Here is a 21,448-nt window from a genome sequence, read left to right as displayed (position 1 = left end):
CACATTCCCCCACTTCCGCCTTTGGAAGCACTTGCATGAGTGCTTGTCCCCCAGCAACCCTGTCCTGACTCCTGGGGGTCTGTGCAACCGGAGCCTAGCTTGCGTGGGGATGAGCCCACCTCTACGGTGCACTCACACTCCTCTGGACTTTTCCTCTCCCTTGGGAATCCGGGTTGCACCAGCCTGTGTGTCGCTCAGAGCCAATTTGATTTGAACAGTCCACATTTTCAAATGCCACTCTGCCCTACATTTCAGTCCCCATCAGGTTTTGATTGAGACCCATAGATACAGGGACTGAAACCTCCCCTTGAAGCTTCAGCTCATGATAATTCTTCTGAGCTTTCCCTGGTGGTCACATCAGTTATCAACTCTTCTCTGTATGAAGAAGAAGACACACAAACCCTGAGCATGTACAGTCAGGGCTGCATGAAGTGGTGTAACACTTTCCATAATAAAGGATATACATACAAGTCCATAAAAGGTTGTTATAAGGAGGAGGGAGAAAATTTGTTCTCCTTAACCTCTGAGGATAGGACAGGAAGCAATGGGCTTAAATTGCAGCAAAGGAGATTTAGGTTGTACATTAGGAAAAGCTTCCTAACTGTCAGAAATAACAGGAGTACTTGTAGCACCTTAGAGACTAACAAATTTATTAGAGCATAAGCTTTCGTGGGCTACAACCCACTTCTTCGGATGCATATAGAGTGAAACATATATTGAGGAGATATATATACACACATACAGAGAGCATGAACAGGTGGGAGTTGTCTTACCAAGTCTGAGAGGCCAATTAAGTAAGAGGGAAAAAAAAAAAAAAAAAAACTTTTGAAGTGATAATCAAGATAGCCCAGTACAGACAGTTTGATAAGAAGCAAGTGTGAGAATACTTACAAGGGGAGATAGATTCAATGTTTGTAATGGCTCAGCCATTCCCAATCCCTATTTAGCCCTGAGTTGAATCAATAGGGATTGGGAATGGCTGAGCCATTACAAACATTGAATCTATCTCCCCTTGTAAGTATTCTCACACTTGCTTCTTATCAAACTGTCTGTACTGGGCTATCTTGATTATCACTTCAAAAGTTTTTTTTTTTTTTTTTTCCCCTCTTACTTAATTGGCCTCTCAGACTTGGTAAGACAACTCCCACCTGTTCATGCTCTCTGTATGTGTGTATATATATCTCCTCAATATATGTTTCACTCTATATGCATCCGAAGAAGTGGGTTGTAGCCCACGAAAGCTTATGCTCTAATAAATTTGTTAGTCTCTAAGGTGCCACAAGTACTCCTGTTATTTTTGAGGATACAGACTAACACGGCTGCTACTCTGAAACCTAACTGTCAGAGTGGTTAAGCACTGGAATAAATTGCCTAGGGTGACTGTGGAATCTCTGTCATTGGCGATTTTTAAGAGCAGGTTGGACAAACACCTGTCAGGGATGGTCTAGATAATACTTAGTTCTGCCTTGGGTGCAGGGGACTGGATTAGATGATCTCTCGAGGTCCCTTCCAGTCCTACGATTCTATGATTCTTGCTACTTTTTTTGTTGTTGCTGTTGCAAAACTCTCATGTCACCATCATTTGCAGCAGGCCTTTGATATGCAGCAAGGGGAATCCTTTCAAGCTACAGATTTTTATGTTTATTTTTTTGTCTCAAAATTCCATTCAGTTTGATTCTAACATTAAGATACTGAATAATCACCATTTCTCTTCTCCCACTTGCTTTTCTTATGGAAATGTTGGGAGCCTGCCAAAATCACTGACCATTCCAAGGCTGGGCTCACATCACTGTCAAAGCAGCAGCAGCAGTAGGCACTGCATTGGGAACACCAGGGAACTGCCAGTGCAGCTGTAAAGGGAGTGAAAAGGGCAGGCTCACCTTCCCCTGTAAACCTGCACATAACAGAATTTGATTTTCCCCTTAAAAAAACCCTAAGAAATTATACACAAAAAGTACATCGAAAGAATGTTGTTTAATTGCAAAGCCAAGTATTCAAAAGTTAGGGAATGCCAGATTTATGGTTGCCCATGCAAACTTAATCCTGCCCCTTTGTGTGTATGCATTATAACTATTTAAGCACATAATAAAATACTATTTTTCCACAAGACCCTCACCTCAGTCAGTGCATAGAACAGACACACAAGGTTGGGGGATGCAGACAACCACACATCTAGTACTTCCTAACTTTTGAGTTCTTGACTTTACAACCTAAACAACATTCTCTTAACACATTTTGTTATGTTTTATATTTAGATAATAAACACAAACATTATATATATATATTATAAATTGCTTTGCAATGTTTGTAAAATACTTTTCAAGTTAGTGAAATGTTAGTCATAATAATTATCATCATCATTATTGCTGCCCTCTGGTATATGAGCAAGAACGTAGCATATTCATTATAGATTTACAGCATTCCTGGTTACTTGTTGCTTGGCACCATTAGCAGGGCTGCAGTGCATTGTTCCTCCCTGAATGCAGCACTGTTGCTCCACTTTCTTCTCTCTTGGCCCTGCTCCAGCCATAATAAACATTCTCTTCCTATTACTTCTCATTGTGTCCACCACCCACCATTATTTTCTACAGAAATAATAGCTGACATCATCATCAGCTCCCACAGCAGGATACTGTCCAGATCTGGGATTTATGATGTCAGGAACCCATGTCTTCACACCTGAACCAGCACTTAGAGTTTATTGCTTAATAGCACATGTCATTACTTAATTATTTTCTAATTGTTGGATGATTTAATTCTACCTCTCACCATTCAGCATTTTCTCAGTGGCATTTTTCATCCAATGCTGCCAGAGTCAGCAAACTCCTCATTCACTTTGTGTCAATATAATAACTTTCAGCTTCCCACCCGAAGAACCTCTTAATATAAGAGCCACAGATTTGCAGGCACTGAATGTGGCCACTGGCCACACACTTCTTGCTTTTCTCCATCATGACCTCCACCCTATCCCTTACCTTATGCTGACTAAGGTTTCCAGTGAACTTCTTGATCACCATTCATTACATAATCCTTTCCCACTGAGTGCTTGACACTGTTGGAGAGGGCAGTCTGCTGAATTCAACCCTGTATTTGGCACTGCACTAACCTGAAGTGGTGCAGTCCATCAATTAGCCCTCATCTACAATGGGAATATGTCTCAATTTCAGCCATTAGTAGCCAGCCACTAGAAAGCCAGCACAGGTGCAAACCCCTAAGGTAAACAAGGAAAGCTGCAATTTGCCCAGTGGAACTTACCCCTGCTTGAAATGAGGGGGTAGGAATCAGTGGCTAGCTGCTGATGGCTGGAATCAGACAAATTCCCAATGTAGACAAGGCCTTAGTGTTGCCTTATGATTTTTCTCCATAAGTTACTTACAAGTGAAATCCATGAATTGGATTCTCTCTGGTCTGCTAAGTGGGGTTCCTTGGAGTGGGTGTGTGTTTGTGTGTGTGTGTTCATTTAGCTCATGGTGTTCAAGGGCTGACACAAGTCATTATTCTAAACAGAGTGACTGTAATGCCAATCTGGTTGCTGCTGTTCATCAATATACTGCTCTATCTTAACAATAGCAGAGGGTCCACTCTGGATGTTATTAGCTGACACCACATTGCTGTGCAGCGGTGTAATTTTGCACTCCTGATCTTTTGTTTGGTAATTAAAATGTCCTCCTTCAAAACAGAAATCAATTGTGGTAAAAACTGTCACATAATTTTGAGACAGATGCAGGAAAAAGGTACATCAAAATAATAGGTTCAGTAGTTACTGTGCACTGTAAATTACAATAATCTCCAGCCAAGAGTATTAAAGGAACTGACCCAAGGAATTGCAAGCTGAATAGCAAGAATTTTTAATGAATCTGTAAACTGGGGGAATAATATCCTATGACCGGAGAATTGCTAATATAGATCCTATTTGTAAGAAAGAGGGGAAAAGTGATCTAGGAAACTGCAGGCCTGGGAGTGTAACCTCAATTGTATGTAAGATCTTGGACCAAATTTTGAAAGAGAACATCGTGAAGGACATAGAGGTAAATGGTATTTCAGATAAAATACAGCATGGTTTTACAAAAAGTGGAGATCATGCCAGACCAACCTGATCTCCTTCTTTGAGAAGATAACTGATTTTTGAGACAAAGGAAATGAGTAGATCTACCTGGATTTCAGTAAGGCATTTGATACAGTTCCACATGGAAAATTATTAGTTAAACTAGAGAGGTTGGGAATTAATATGAGAATTGAAAGGTGGGTAAGGAACTGGTTAAAGGGGAGACTGTAATGGGTCATACTGAAAGGTGAACTGTCAGGCTGGAGGGAGGTTACTAGTGGAGTTCCTTAGGGATCGGTCTTGTGGCCAATCTTACTTAACATTTTTATTAATGACCTTGGCATAAAAAGTGGGAGTGTGCTAATAAAATTTGCGGATGACACAAAGTTGGAAGGTATTGCCAATATGGAGGAGGACCAGAATATCATACAAGATGATCTGGACAACCTTGAAAACTGGAGTAATAGAAATGGGATGAAATTTAATAGTGCAAAGTGCAAGGTCATGCACTTAGGGACTAACAACAAGAATTTTTGCTATGGGCTAGGGACTTATCAGTTGGAAGCAACAGAGAAGGAGAAAGACCTGGTTGTATTTGTTGATCACAGGATAACTATGAGCTGCAAATATGATGCAGCCATGAAAAAGGCTAATGCAGTCCTAGGATGCATCAGGTGAGGTATTTCCAGTAGAGACATGGGAGTGTTAATAGTATCATTATACAAGGCACTGATGAGACCTCATCTGGAATACTGTGTGTAATTCTGGTCTCCCATGTTTAAGAAAGACAAATACAAACTGGAACAAGTGCAGAAAAGGGCTACTAGAATGATCAGAGGAATGGAAAACCTACCTTGTGAGATGATACTCAAAGAGCTTGGCTTGTTTAGCCTAACCAAATGAAGGGTGAGGGGAGATATGATTTCTCTCTATAAATATATCAGAGGGGAAAATACCAGGGAGGGGGAGGAGTTATTTAAATTAAGCACCAATGTGGACACAAGAACAAATGGATCATCAACAAGTTTAGGCTTGGAATTAGATGAAGGTTTCTAACCATCAGAGGAGTGAAGTTCTGGAATAGACATTCCAGTGGGGGCAAAAAACCTAACTGGCTTCAAGACTGAGCTTGATAAGTTTATGGAGGGAATGATATAAGAAGACTGCCTACAACAGGTAGTCGATTTGCAACTGCTAGCAGCAAATACCTCCAAAGGCCAGTGACGGGACAATAAATGGCAAGGGCTCTCAGTTACTACAGAGAATTCTTTCCCAGGTGTCTGGCTGGTGGGTCTCACTGAAATGTTCAGGGTCTAACTGATCACCATATTTGGGGTCGGGAAGGAGTTTTCCCCCAGGTCAAATTGGCAGAGGTCCTGGGTTATTTTTGCCTTCCTCTGCAGCATGGGGCACAGGTCACTTGCAGGTTTAAACTAGTGTAAATGGCAGATTCTCTGTAACTTGAAGTCTTTAAATCATGTTTTGAGGGCTTCAATAACACAGCCAGAGGTTATGGGTCTGTTACAGGAGAGGGTGGGTGAGGTTCTATGGCCTGCAATGTGCAGGAGGTCAGACTAGATGATGATGATGGTCCCTTCTGACTGTAAAGCTTATAAGCCTATGAGTAGAAGAGTGCCACATGAACATCAAAAACACAATAGAACATCCCATGTTCCCAACTGGACTAAGGAGCCATTGGAGCACACTATGACTTGGTGGTTGCCACTGTAGTACAGAGGGAGGCACCAATGTCACCAGGGCATTCTTGGAAGAGTCACTTGCATCTTTTTGTATCTTCTGTTGTCCTGCAATAACAGATGAGTTTATCTCTTGGTTGGGGAACTCATGAAGAAAATAGTACTCTGCACTTATATAGCAATTTCCTTTCAAGAACCCCAGAGGTTCATACAAACATTAATGAATTAACCTTCACAACACCACTGTCAGGTAGGCAAGTATCATCCCCTACTGTAGTGAGTACTCCCATCCCTACTATATTCCCCAGATGGAGAAAACTATGCCCAAAGAGATACAGGGGGAGATTTTCAAAGGCACAAATAGGACTTAGATACCCAATTCCATTTGATTTTCATTGAGAGTTGGATGCCTAACTCCCCTTTGTGCCTTAGGGTAAGATTTTCAAAGTGATATGCCTAAATTCACACAGCTAGCCTGTGGCTGGGTCAGAAATAGAACCTCTTGCATCTGTCCTGTCCTTTAACCACTGTACCAGACTTCCCCTTTCTTTTCCCATATGTTTCATGTGACAAGACATGTGGTGTTCTGCTGTATCATATGGCAATGCAGCTCAGCAGATGTACCGAATCAATAATCTGATGCAAAACAATCCAGGGTGTTAAAAATGCAGCAAAAAATCTATGCTGAGCATTGTCATCAGCCAAACCAGCACTGCTTCCCGAAATAGACTATGTGGGAGAAGTGGACACAAAGTTATTCACGTGTCCTCCTAATTTGGATGTCTCTGTAACTTATTCCTGACATGTCGCTTGCATTGCAAAATACAGAAAGAGAGAGAGAGAGCGAGAGAGCTGGAGGCTGGGTGGTAAAGTGTGTGAGAGTGGGCTGAGAGGAAAGCAGAGTATAACACGACAGAAAGCACAGAGAGTGGTTCCAGATTTGACTGGTTTCTCAAACACATTCCAAGAGCCAGTGGCTGTGACCAGGACAGAAAAATAAAGTAATAATACATATTGTTGCTATTTCACATCAAATAGCAAACAGTTTGTGGGATCATCATTTTTGACTGTTTTCCCCTCATACAACAAACCGCATTTCAGTTTACTTGCAGAACTGCCCATTCAACAATAAATAGCCCCCTAGTAATCATGATGATAAGGATAACCATAATAATAATGGCACCAGATCACTCCAATAGATCCCAAAGTATCAACTCCCCTTTTGCCCAAATGCCGGAGGAAGTGCACATAAAATGTGTGTATACACACACACAAGCATAATGCAGACACATAAGGTTATAAGCAGTGCAGTAGCAACACTTATTATTAAGATTACCTAACAACTTCCTTTGTAACTCCCTGTTTTCAGTTGCTTATAATTCAGAAGAAACTTTAACTTTTCAGGCATTAAAAAAAAACAGTATAATGAGGTGTTTATAAATAAGATCTGGCCAGCCAATGAGTATTAAAGAAGAATATACCTAAATATTTACCCCAAATTTGAATGAAATCCAAAAGGTGTGTGTGTCTTGAAGCTTGACTAATTTTTATTTGTAATTGACATTTCCACATAGCTGTACTTCTGCACTTGCTAGTTTCACCCAGAAGCAAAAGTGTCTATATCATGACAGAAAATCTCTGTGGATTTTTCTAAGCCTGACTAAAATCAGGAAGGAGAAACTGAACTCTTGAAAGAATGTCTGATCTGCTGAGATGTTTAGTCCCCATTGTCCAAACCAAATCTGATCAGGTAAATTCAGAGAAGCTGTGACAGACATGGCAATTTCCTACAAAATCTTTGGGAGAAAATAATGGTATTAAGTTTATGTATCACTGTGGACCAGGGATTATATGAAATTCCATGGGGGAGAGGAACCACAGCACACGAAGAACTAAGAACAGTGAAAGGTGACTACAAAAGTATAATCAGGTTGTAACACCTCCAAAGAGGCACCACCAGCTAGAGATACTTGCATATACTGGTTCAAATGGGATTCTCCAGAGACCAGCAGACAAAGAAAGGACTTTGGGACAAATAACCTGAGTTTAAACTGACTCAGGGCCTTCATTCTGGTCCAGCAAATGGACAGAACCTTCTGTCCAAGGGGAGTGGCCCTAATCCGTAGGAAGGACTGACACCAATGCGAGCCCTGGGTGGAGATGGAGGGGTGGGGTGATCTCTGGTAAACTTATTAGCATGGGACAAGGTTCTTTTATTGTTTGGAATATGTTTTCTCGGTAATACTTTTACCTTAAGAATAAATGTGCTTGCTTAGAAAGAGCTGTGTGGTAACTTAATGGTAGGTAATATGCTGTTTATAGCCTCTGAGGAGAAAAGCAGAGCAGGCCTGCTGAGGCAGTCTGACTTTGCTAAGGAATTCACAGTGTAGGCGGGGAAATACCTGGCCAGGAGGGAGAAAGAGACACGGGTCTCCACCCTAGTGTGCAGAGGCAGCTCGGAAGCTGAAAGTGTGAGAGTGGGTGCCCTTGCTGGACCATGGAGGGGGAAATTCAGGTGCAATTGCACTGAACTGTGACAGAAGCATCTAGACTAGAGGATCAGAGTCTCTGGTCTGCTTCATCTACTTTGCACCACTCAGGCTCGCTCCTGGAGGGCTCTTACACCAGGGCCAGTGATGCAGCATCGGGGATTCAAACTGGTATCATGATTACTCCTCCCCACTGCACGGGAACTCTACTTAGACATCGTTGAAAATCCAGCCCTGAATGGTTTCAATGACTTCTGGCCAGGGCCGGTGCAACCCATTAGGCGACCTAGGCGGTCGCCTAGGGCGCTAACATTTGGGGGGCGGTGACTGCGGCAGCCGGATCTTCGGCCGCCCCGGTCGTCGGCGGTATTTCGGGGGCGGGACCTTCCGCCGCCTAGGGTGGCAAAAAAGCTGGCGGCGCTCCTGCTTCTGGCACTATTTACAAGCAACTGCTATTGCTAGGAAGAGCATGTCTCCCTCTGCTAATGGATTTGCATACTGTTCAACTGGGCTATGGATTATGAGGGTGTCGCCCCCTCCCACTCCACCCCCTGCCACTTTTCCCTCTCGTTCGCTAATTTCTTTGAACAAGTTGGGCACAGAGTATTGGTTTTCTGTAACCGGACAGTGAAAATAGCTGAGCAAACATGTTTCTCCTTTCCTCCTTAATTAATGTAATTCAGCAGGACAAGTAATGAAACTAAAATTAATTTGCAATTGCATTCTCTGGTGAGTTATCTCTGCCTCATTACTCTCGATGATCTGTCATTGGCTTTGTCTTGTGGAGGCCAGTGAATGACATTAATGAAGAGAGCACAGCATGCACAGGAATTTATTCTGCTATCACTGACCCCACATGAATACAGTCAGTGTTAATTTTCTTACACCAGGCTGTCCAGCATGTCCATTGGTGGCAGAGGATGGACCAAGCAAAAAATGCTGGTGTCAGAAAGAGAGAGAGCTCCAACAGACTATAAAAATCAATCAAGGAAGAGTAAGCGAGGGATGTGTAGATAGACCCCACGGTCATATAATTAAAATGTGATGTGTGAGCATGCTATCTGTTTGGACACCAGGGAGGTCAGAATGGAGGTTTTCAAATGGAGCGGAGCTGGGGAGGACGTTGAATAGCTCAGGCAATGGGCTGTAGAACCTTTCTCCTTTGCAGTCAGGCACATGCTAAAGTTTAGCTCAAGTCCTTAAAAAACAAATGTGATCATCTGACAGCTGTTCAATGGCCTCTGTGAAATGAGTTTGGCGGGAGGGAGGGCTCTCAGTCCAGTTTGTAAAGGACAAATGTCCACAGTGTAAAAGCTACCATTGCAAGTGGCAGTAGCTAGCCTCCTGTTTGGTAGCCTCAGGAGATAGCTGGTAGGAGCAGCTGCAGAAGCAGCCAAAGCAGAGACTACAGCACTGAAGGAAAGGGGTAAAATGGGGCCTGAACTGTGCAGTGGAGACCCTGCCACATACACACTGCGGGACAGTAGGACACCGTTTGCCCTCCCCTCCCAATGTCTGTTTTGTCTGTTTGTACAGTGTTTAGAACAATGGGGCCCTGATCTCAATAGAAGCCTCAAGCCACTACTGTAATAAAAATAATTAAGAAAACCTATTCAGGCCACCTAAAGGCCTACATTCCCACACTGCTCAATCCTTCAGGTAGTATGTTATTTCCCATTGCAACAGCTCTGTATCCCTGTGCTGAGGAGCTAATAAGGTTACATCTCACATGGACAATAAACATCTTTACTCTCCTATTTTTTTAATAACCGCTAGAAAACTCATTCCTCTAATATGGCCTCAGTGAGCAATTTGATTAGCTCCATGGACAGAAAGACCTATGATGTTTTAACATATTTAATAAACAATGTGGGGGGAGAGTTTATCCACGTGTCCAAACTTTGGATGAGCATCTTTCTCTTCTCTGGGGTGCCGAGTACACTAAAAATATTAAAACCATTAATCTTGTGAAATTAGACTGAAAGCTGGTGGATTTATGCTGTGTCTAAAGCAAACTATGAAAGACACTGGTGGGGCTCACAGAGGCCATGGGGTGTCTCAATGAGGGACTTTCATGAGTAAGCATATTTGACCAAACAAGACAGTGTTTCTCTGTCCATTTTACTGTCCTACCAGATATTTGCATGGTAGGGGCACTCGGATTGAAGGGCGAGGGGTATAGTATGGAAAGTTAGTTAGCTACCCTATCTATACCAGGAATGAACTTGGCTTGTTATGTTTATGTGTAGGGCCCTACCAAATTCACGGTCCATTTTGGTCAATTTCACAGTCATAGAATTTTTTAAATTGTAAATTTTATTATTTCAGATATCTGAAATTTCATGGTGTTGTAATTGTAGGGGTCCTGACCCAAAAGGAGATGGGGGGAGGGGTTCATGATATTGCCTCCCTTACTTCTGCGCTGGTGCTGGTGGTGGCGCTGCCTTCAGAGTTTGGTGACCAGAGAACAGCGGCTGCTGGCCAGGAGCCTAGCTCTGAAGGCAACACCTTTGCCGGCAGCGGCGCAGAAGGAAGGATGGCATAGTATGGTATTGCCACACTTACTTCTGTGCTGTTGCCTTCAGAGTTGGGCCCTCGACCAGCAGCCGCCACTCTCCAGCCGCCCAGCTCTGAAGGCAGCAGCGCAGAAGTAAGGGTGGCATGGTATGGTATTGCCACCCTTACTTCTGCACTGCTGCTGGTGGGGTGCTGCCTTCAGAGCTGGGCATCTAGCCAGCAGTCACCACTCTCTGGCCACCCAACTCTGAAGACAGCACAGAAGTAAGGGTGGCACTACCATAACCCTCCTACAATAACCTTTTGACCTCCCCAGGAAGTCCCTTTTGGGTTGGGACTCCCAGTTGACTCCCCTGTGAAATATGTATAGTATAGGGTAAAAGTACAGAAAAGACCAGATTTCACGGGAGAGACCAGATTTCATGGTCCATGGCGTGTTTTTCACAGCCATGAATTTGGTAGAGCCCTATTTATGTGTCTTGGTCTGTCTATTCAGTCAAATATTAAACCTCTTGACAAGGGCATTGCAGAGTAAAGTTTTTCAGGGATATTGGAATTCTTTAATTGTCTATATACCAATGCTAGGAGCCTGGGTAATAACAGGAATTGGAATTGCTCACTCATGAGCATAAATTCAGCCTACTTGGTATTACTGAAACCTGGTGGAAAGATTTGCATGATTGGAATGTTACACTCAATTGGTATAACCTATTTAGGAAGGATTGAGTGGGCAAAAGGAAGGGAAGGGGGAGTAGCACTGTCAAAACTGGCATTACCTGCTTCCGAGTCACTGACAAATGACCTTGAACGTCCACACATTGAACAGATAAAACACAAAATGGGGTATTAATTGGTGTCTATTACAGGCCACCAAAATCACATTAGGGAATAGGCTGACCAGTTCCTTAAGCACGTTATCTATATTATGTAGGGGGAAAAGCTGCATTATCGTGACCGATTTCAATCTGAGTGACATATGCTAGAGGCCTCAGGCTGCCAATTTGAAAACATCCTTGGAATTTCTAAAAATTATAGATGACAATTTCCTAACTCAAAAGGTGTTGCATGTGACAAGGAGGAATTCCATTAGACCTCACCTTGACAGATAAAGAGGAATTGACCACAGAACTAAAAATTAGTGGTAGATGAGACACAAATGATCCTGACTTGAGTACATCTGCTATGTGCGAACAGAATAAAGCCCAGACCAGTAATATAGATATGATGCATTAAAAGTGCCAATTTCACAAAGATGAAAACATTTTTGAGCCAAATCAGTTAGGAGAAAAAAATTAAACAGAAAAAGGTGAACGATAATTGGGAACTATTTAAGAACATTTTACTAGATGCCCCAAAAGATACATGCATTAAATGGATTAAAAATTAGGGAGGAGGGATAGCTCAGTGGTTTGAGCATTGGCCTGTTAAATCCAGAGTTATGAGTTCAGATCTTGAGGGGGCAATCTAGGGCAAAAATCTGGCAGGGACAGTACTTGATCCTGCTGTGAAGGCAGGGACTGGACACAACTCAATGACCTTGCAAGGTCCCCTCCACTCTATGAGATAGGTATATCTCCATCTTAGAGATAGGTGTGTAAGTGAGGAATCATTATTGTTTCTAGTGGGGTCCCACAGGGATCAACTCTCGTCCCTATGCTATTTAATATTTTTATCAATGACCTGGGAGACAACATAAAATCATCATTGCTAATGTTTGCAATGACACAAAGACTGGGAGTGGTAAACAAGGAAGAGGGCAGGTTATTGATACAGAGAAATCGGAATCACTTGGTAAAGTGGGTGCAAGCAAATAATGTGTGTTTGAATATGGTCAAATGTAAAATCATAGAATCATAGGACTGGAAGGGACCTCGAGAGATCATCTGATTCCAGTCCCCTGCACTCATGGCAAGACTAAGTATTATCTAGACTATTCCTGACAGGTGTTTGTCTAACCTGCACTTAAAAATCTCCAATGATGGAGATTCCACAACCTCCCTAGGCAATTTATTCCAGTGCTTAACCACCCTGACAGTTAGAAAGTTTTTCGTAATGTCCAACCTAAACCTCCCTTGCTGCAATTTAAGCCCATTGCTTCTTGTCCTATCCTCAGTGGTTAAGAAGATTTTTTTTTCTCCCTCCTCCTTGTAACAACCTTTTATGTACTTGAAAACTGTTATCATGTCCTCTCTCAGTCTTCTCTTTTCCAGACTAAACAAACCTAATTTTTTCAATCTTCCTTCATAGGTCATGTTTTCTAGACCTTTAATCATTTTTGTTGCTCTTCTCTGGACTTTCTCCAATTTGTCCACATCTTTCCTGAAATGTGGCACCCAGAACTGGACACAATACTCCAGTTGAGGCCTAATCAGCGCAGAGTAGAGCGGAAGAATTACTTCTCATGTCTTGCTTACAACACTCCTGCTAATACATCCCAGAATGATGTTCACTTTTTTTGCAACAGTGTTACACTGTTGCTTCATATTTAGCTCATGGTCCACTATGACCCCCAGATCCCTTTCCGCAGTACTCCTTCCTAGGCAGTCATTTCCCATTTTGTATGTGTGAAACTGATTGTTCCTTCCTAAATGGAGTACTTTGCATTTGTCCTTGTTGAATTTCATCCTGTTTACTTCAGATCACTTCTCCAGTTTGTCCAGATCATTTTGAATTTTAATCCTATCCTCCAAAGCACTTGCAACCCCTCCCAGCTTGGTATCGTCCATAAACTTTATAAGTGTACTCTCTATACTATTATCTAAAGCATTGATGAAGATATTGAACAGAACTGGATCCAGAACGGATCCCTGAGGGACCCCACTCATTATGCCCTTCCAGCATGAGTGTGAACCACTGATAACTACTCTCTGGGAACGGTTTTCCAACCAGTTTTGCACCCACCTTATAGTAGCTCCATCTAGGTTGCATTTCCCTAGTTTGTTTATGAGGTCATGTGAGACAGTATCAAAAGCTTTACTAAAGTCAAGATATACCACACCTACTGCTTCCCCCCATCCACAAGGCTTGTTACCCTGTCAAAGAAAGCTATCAGGTTGGTTTGACACAATTTGTTCTTGACAAATCCATGCTGACTGTTACTTATCACCTTATTATCTTCTAGATGTTTGCAAATTGATTGCTTAATTATTTGCTCCATTATCTTTCCGGGTACAGAAGTTGAGCTGACTGGTCTGTAATTTCCCGGGTTGTCCTTATTTCCCTTTTTATAGATGGGCACTATATTTGCCCTTATCCAGTCTTCTGGAATGTCTCCTGTCTTCCATGACTTTTCAAAGATAATCGCTAATGGCTCAGATATCTCCTCAGTCAGCTCCTTGAGTATTCTAGGATGCATTTCATCTTGCCCTGGTGACTTGAAGACATCTAACTTGTCTAAGTAATTTTTAACTTGTTTTTTTCCTATTTTAGCCTCTGATCCTACCTCATTTTCACTGGCATTCACTATGTTAGACGTTCAATCACCACCAACCTTCTTGGTGAAAACAGAATCAAAGAAGTCATTAAGTACCTCTGCCATTTCCACATTTTCTGTTACATATCCCCCCCCTTAGTCATCGCTTTTCCAAGCTGAAAAGTCCCAGTCTTATTAATCTCTTCTCATACAGCAGCCGTTCCATACCCCTAATCATTTTGTTGCCCTTTACTGAACCTTTTCCAAGTCCAATATATCTTTTTTGAGATGGGGTGACCACACCTGCACACAGTATTCAAGATGTGGGCATACCATGGATTTATATAGAGACAATATGATATTTTCTGTCTTATTATCTATCCCTTTCTTAATAATTCCCAACATTCTGTCACTTTTTTGACTGCCGCTGCACACTGAATGGATTTTGTCAGAGAACTATCCACAATGACTCCAAGATCTCTTTCTTGAGTGCTCACAGCTAATTTAGACCCCATCATTTTAAATGTATAGTTGGGATTATGTTTTCCAATGTGAATTACTTTGCATTTATCAACATTGAATTTCATCTGCCATTTTGTTGCCCGGTCACCCAGTCTTCAGATATCCTTTTGTAGCTCTGCCTGGGACTTAACTGTATCATCTTCAAATTTTGCCACCTCACTGTTTACCCCTTTTTCCAGATCATTTGTAAATATATTGAATAGGACTGGGCCCTTGCCTCCACAAAAGGGGATTGGTGTGCAGTCCCACCTAGGATTTGGGATACTCCTCACTTGCACCAGGGAGACCTAGCCCCTGACCCTATGCCCATTTAAATCAATGGAAAGCCTCCCATTGACTTTGGTGAGCTTTGATCCAGGTCCTAAGTGCCTGATCCTGAACTACTGACACCCGTGGGAGCTTTAACCTTGACTTCAAGGGTGCAGAACTAAGCCAGGGGGTGAAACTCTGGCAAAACTCCCATTGACTTCAATAGGTGAAGGATCAAGCTGGTGATTTATTTGTCGGGCATAGCTAGGCAATTCCCCTTCCAAACGCTCTCTTCACTGACTTCCCCACCAGTACATAGGTTCTCTGTCTCCTTTATGTCATTGTCTGGTTTCTGTTATCACTTCTATATATATTACATGGAATAATCTATTCCAGTGACCTCACAGCTGCTTCTACGCCTCTGTGTGGCATTGCCCCTCCCCCCCACCATAGGAGTTTCACAACTTCGTAAAAACAAAAGAGGAACTGGCTGCATGTGGATGTTAGTGATTTTTCTTTAATAACTTTCAGCTGATCTGTCTAAGAAACCCATATAAGGCGACTGCTACATCATTAAATTAAAACAATTGATTTCCATTTCCCCTTCCCGCTATTTCACACCCCTCAAGCGAAAAACTTTTCACCCGGAATAAAATGGGAAATGTCTTTCCAAAATGAAGTAATTAATTAGAATAGGCAATTCTGAGCCTCTTGCTGGTGCTAAGGACCTGAAGGTTTATGGCTCCATCAGTATGCGAGCAGCCCAGTGTCAGAAACTGTGATTCATTTTTTCCTTCCTGCTTCAATATTGATCTAACAATTATACAAAAGAAAGTTACGGCTTTTTGTTTCTCTGTAGAGGCATCATTTGCTATGGGATAAGGGGGCAGTTGCCAGATCTTGGTCCCCCCACAACTTTTCATATATCTATATGCTCCATTCCCTCCAATCCCTGACTTTGCAGGATATAACATAATCACTTACAATGTTCTATTTGCTGACATAACTCTACCCCACTCCGAATTTGTCTGACATGATGCTCCTGTTTCTCTGTTTTTCTAGAGGTTTACTAAGAGTCACAAGAGCAGGGATCAGCTAGGGGAGAGGAAATCTCTCTTATACTCCCTGTGTTTCCATACTGGGAGAAAGCGAAGTCTCAGGTCAGGGTGTTCTAGTTTGGAATTCACTTCCTCCCACTGATGTGAAAGAGCCTGAATTTCCTAGTTAGATGAAGAGTAATTTTCATTTTCCTGGTGAAGGTAGAGAAAGAAAAAAACCTGTTATATCATCCAGTCAGTGTCCTGGGGCCAATGCGGGTTTGTTCCCATTTCCTCTTGTGGGTGTTGACATCAGGGCCCATATGTTGAAGCAGGCTTTCGCTGGAGTGGGGAGAAACGGGGTGGGGAATGCATCAAGTATTATTTGTGGCAAGAGCCTTCAAAGGTGCCATTTGCCAATAAATCATTATTGTTTTAAGCTTTTATACTTGCACTTGGAGAATGTGTGATGGATACGTTGTATAAATCACTAACTGAATCATTAATACCTAACTATATGCTCCCCTTACATACCAGCCTACTACAGACTGAGGTAATAGGGCATAGCACACAGGAAGGCTTGCCATTCCAAAAGCACAGGGCTTTACCTTCTGAAAGACTATTGAGCAGCAAACAGAAGAAGCTGACTTATTTATTGCACCAGAGTAGGGTAAGGCAATCAGGCTGCAGGAGCCAGTGGATAGGACACAAAGTGAGAGTCAGGGGTCATGGATTCTAGTCCTTGTTCTGCCAATATCTCCCTAAGTGGCCTTGGGCATATTCTAAGTGGTAGTAGGACCATTGACACAAGCTGAGCTAGCTGGTGGAGCAGGACATTGAGAAAGTGGATTAGAGAATCCTTCTTTAAGAAGCAATAACCCGCAAGGCTGTTATTTTGCATAAGGCCTCCATTGGTTCTGCAGTCAGAATGGGCCCAGATTAAGTGCTTAGAGCCCAACTTTGGGCTCAGCCAGCATTCATTAGTATGAACCTCGGTTAGAGGATTGGTCTGGTACACCTGGATATTAGGTGTGTGGGGCCATGTATTCCATCACTCACCCATCACCAATTAAATGTGAAGAGGGACATGATGCATAAGACCAACACTTCCTGATCCAGTTGGTTTCTTCCTCCTATTAATTCTCGGAAGTAAGCCTATTTATCAAGGTTGTATTGATGATGTGATGCCCAATGTGTCTCAACAATGCTTCACATATGCCAGGCTACACAGACATGTACCCATGACCCACTCTTTGTTCTTCATGAATGTTCTGTATCCATGACTCATGCATCCCAGACAACCAAGTACCGATGTGACCAACTTCACAAGTACTACTTTTAGAAAGCTCTAGCAGAGACAATCTCCAGGTTGAACGGATGTGTTGACTTTTGCCTTACAACCCAGAGGGAATATAAAGGAGAGGATGTGAAAATAAGGCTGTGGTGGGGTTTTTTAAAGCAAGTCTATTTCCAAAGCTAGGCTGTTGGCTGTCATTTCTAGAACATGAATGTTGAAAACAACTATGGAAGGATCTTGACAAGCAAATGGAGGGTTCTGATGATGAGACTCAGCCTTTCTGGAGCAGGGCAGTGTCTCTCTGCAGAGTGAATGGCAACACGCTACAGGCACAATCAATCCAGTATGTCTCACAAGAGATGCCTGGGAAGTTAAAGTGAGAGTACATGGTGGTGTTTTTGAGTCAGTTCCACTTGCCAGTCAAATGTCAAACACAAATGAACGAGCAGGTGCTTGCTTTCAGTCACTTTGCCTTCTTCAGCCCTTTCTGGTGTTAAAGGTGACTGGTTTGTAGGGGATCAGGAGCAAAACAGCACATGAGGGTTACAGAAAACTTTCCAAGATTGTGATTTATTTCCCCATCAGGAATGCATGCTTCCAAGTCAGGGTGTCATTTTCCACAGCTAAAGTCATTGCTTTTAAAAGACCATGATTACAATTTTGTTTGTTTAACATAAAGCTGGTGGAAGTCTCACTCGGAGCACAATTGCTGAACCAGCCATTTTGGATTTTGAAAGCACAGTGCGTCTGATTTTACTAAAGTAATGCCCAGCACTAATAGGTCACTTCATGCACTTTCAGCCAAGTAGCAGAAGAATAGAAAGGGTAGTAAGTGTATTATTATACCGTGTGCCTAACTGAAAGCAGTGTTGTCACGACAAACTAGGCGGCAGACCTTGCACTCCTAATTACAGGGCAACAAGAACCGGGGAAGGATGGTCTTGTGGTTAAGGCAGCAGATGGGGACTCAGAGACGTGGGTTCATTTCCTAGCTTTGTTGGAGATTCCCTGTGCGACTTTAAGCAAGTCACTTAATCTCTCTAGGGAAAATCATGGCATCAATAGAAGTTTTGACTTGACAATGGGGCCAGGATTTCACCTTTTGTGTCTCAGTTCCTCATCTGTACAGTGGGGATAACAATACTTCCTTTCTCCTACACTCGTCTATTTAGACTGTAAGCTCTTTGGGGCAGGAACCAACTCAAAGACTTTAAGGGCAGAAGAGACCATCATGATCATCTAGTCTGACCTCCTGTACATTGCAGGCCACAGAACCTCACCCACCTGCTCCTGTAATAGACCCATAACCTCTGGCTGTGTTACTGAAGTCCTCAAATCATTATTTAAAGACTTCAAGTTACAGAGAATCCACCATTTAAACTAGCTTAAACCTGCAAGTGACCCGTGCCCCATGCTGCAGAGGAAGGCAAAAAAAGCACCCCAGGACCTCTGCCAATCTGACCTGGTGGTTAATTCCTTCCTGACCCCAAATATGGCAATCAGTTAGACCCTGAGCATTTGGGCAAGACCCACCAGCCAGACACCTGGGAATTAATTCTCTGTAGTAACTCAGAGCCCTCCCCATCACTGGCCTTTGGAGATATTTGCTGCTAGCAGACAAGATCGGCCACATGCCATTGTAGGGAATCCCATCATGCCATTCCCTCCATAAACTTATCAAGCTCTGTCTTGAAGCCAGTTAGGTTTTTTGCCCCAACTGTCTCTTACTATGTATGTGCACCGTGCCTGGCATTAACCCCTATCTCAGTTGGGGCCTCTGTCTGCTGCCATAATAATAAATAATGGAAACCATCACTGACTTAGTTGAGTGAGAATTTTGCCTACGTAAGGACAGCAGGATTCAAGCATAAACTAGCAGCCAACCAGAAAATAAATTTTGTTGCTGATATTTTTTCCTTAAAACTGCAACACCACAGCAGATTCGTTCCTCCCTGTAGACCACAGCAGCAATGCACCAAATTAACCCTTCATACCATTTGACCACATTGTGCTCATTCCAGACATTAGTCAGATTTTGCTCTGAATCCATTTTTAATAGAAATGTTGCTCTAATAGAATAAGGTAGCAGGTGTTAATCTGACACAAAACAACAGGAAAAGGCTAGCTCCAGGGTTATTGATAAGTAATTTTTAATGAAAAAAAGAAAGAAATTATCCTGTTTTTTCTTTTTCTTTTTTGTGTTTTAAATAGTACTTTCAGACAGATGTCCCTCTTCCCCCTACTTTCTCATATTCTCTATCCACTGCAGACATGTAAATCACTATAATTCATCACAGATGCAGCCTCCTGTATCCAGGAGCATCCAGAAATTAAACTATTTTTCTCTGCCTTTGAATATATCGGTCCTGCATGTTACAGTTATAATCAGTGCACATTTTGGAATCCATTCTGACCAGCTTCTGGAATGACTGAGATCCTATGAATACACCATGAAGAGCAGAAAAGCACTTGTTAGTGTGATATATTATAGACTGGTTTTATAAGCACAATGAATTGAAACACTGGGATTGATGCAGCTCTGAACAGAACAACCTTCAGGAACGAGGGTGCATTATGTAGCTCTATGGATACCAATTTCCTCTTTCCAATACCTATAATTTCCATCTCCATATAGTTTAAGAGCTAAGCAGACTGTGTACAGTGTATCTTTACAACCTAGTTAAATCAGACGTTTGTGAGCGTTAGCGTTGGCATCTTCTGTACAGAGAGCTCCCCTCCTTTCTTCTGTATTTCCCAGTCATTTTGGCTGTAGACTAGCTGGGACCAATTTGACGTGCCCGAGCCATCTCGGAGAACAGCCCAACACTCACATTGTTTCCACCTTTCCAATGGAGCCCGAGGAGAGGAAAAGCCGTTGTTTTTTGGAAATTTGACTGGCAGCTACCAGTTCTCAGCTTGAGTCTTACAAATGTCTTATGCAAATTTTTAAAATTATTTAAAACAAAACAAACAAACAAACCAAAATAGCCAGAAGCATTTTCTAACTAGGGATGAGAAGCGCCTCAGAGAGTTCAGCCTGGGCAGCCAGCTCAGGAGAGGGCACCTCCTACCCCAAACCTGGGACAGGGACTGTGGCTCCCTCTATGGATGTACCAAGCCCTAGAGTCTGTGCTCAGTCACTAATCATCATGTCTGATAGGACAGTCTTATTGGGACAGGCTTTTTTGGGAGATTTCTGATTCTTCCTGGCTTCAGTGAGCTTGGAAATATTGTCCTTTGCTCATGACGTTTCAGTGATTCTTCTGGGCTCAGGCTGATGTCCAATGGGGAGTCTGCCCTGTCAAGCTGACCTGTAGTGGCTCAAGAATGTTATTACCAACCTCCGGGCGGACTGTTAAGAAGCAGCGCACAATCCCCAAATGGGCTGTGAGCTCTATACTTTGTACTTGATAATTGGTTGGTGAAATCTAACTCCTCAGGCCCTGTAAGAGCCTAACCATGGAGTCACAAACCATCCCCTTGGGTACACTGATCTATCTTGTCACCTAGGCAAGCTTGCCTTTGTGATAGATGGTGACTTACACCAAAGATCACTGCAATATCCAGGTTACTCCCAGTCACAAAGGACAAGTCACTTACCCTAAGTCAATTGCCCCTTAGATCTCATACCAAAGACAACTCTGTAGCCAATCCTATGATAAACTATCTAAAACATTTATTAATAAGGAAAAGGAAATAAGACAATTATTTACAAGGTAAACACACAAACAAATTGGTTACAATCTTAAGTTTCTTTGGGTAATAGAAACTGCTACAATAAGCAAGCTCTATATGCCCCTGAGGGCTAATCCAGGGTAAACACTGGGGATCTCTTGCTTATGTCTAGAAAACCTTGCCCTCAGGAGTCCAAGCAGCACAGAGATCCAGTTTCTTCTTGTTAGGGGTTTTATCCCATTCCCATTCTCTGAGCTGTCAGTTCACCTGATGGGAGGAATTCCTCTTCATGGGGTGGGGGGAGCAATCAACAAAGTCTTTTGTCCTCTGATGTCCCACAGTAGTTTGTCTGGTGTTGATGAGCCTTCTTTGTTGGGCAGGGTGTAACACCTCCTGTTATTAACACTTGGTAAAGCTTCTCTCCTGTCTGGTGATTTACAGTTACAGAGCAATACTTAAATATTACTTTATACCATGGGATACAGATTATATAAGTGAGGGTAATGCC

Source organism: Emys orbicularis, chromosome 12 (genome assembly GCF_028017835.1).
Source record: "Emys orbicularis isolate rEmyOrb1 chromosome 12, rEmyOrb1.hap1, whole genome shotgun sequence".
NCBI classification, from domain to species: Eukaryota; Metazoa; Chordata; order Testudines; family Emydidae; genus Emys; species Emys orbicularis.
The sequence above is the reverse complement of the archived record's forward strand: the minus strand, read 5'-3'. Positions refer to the sequence as shown.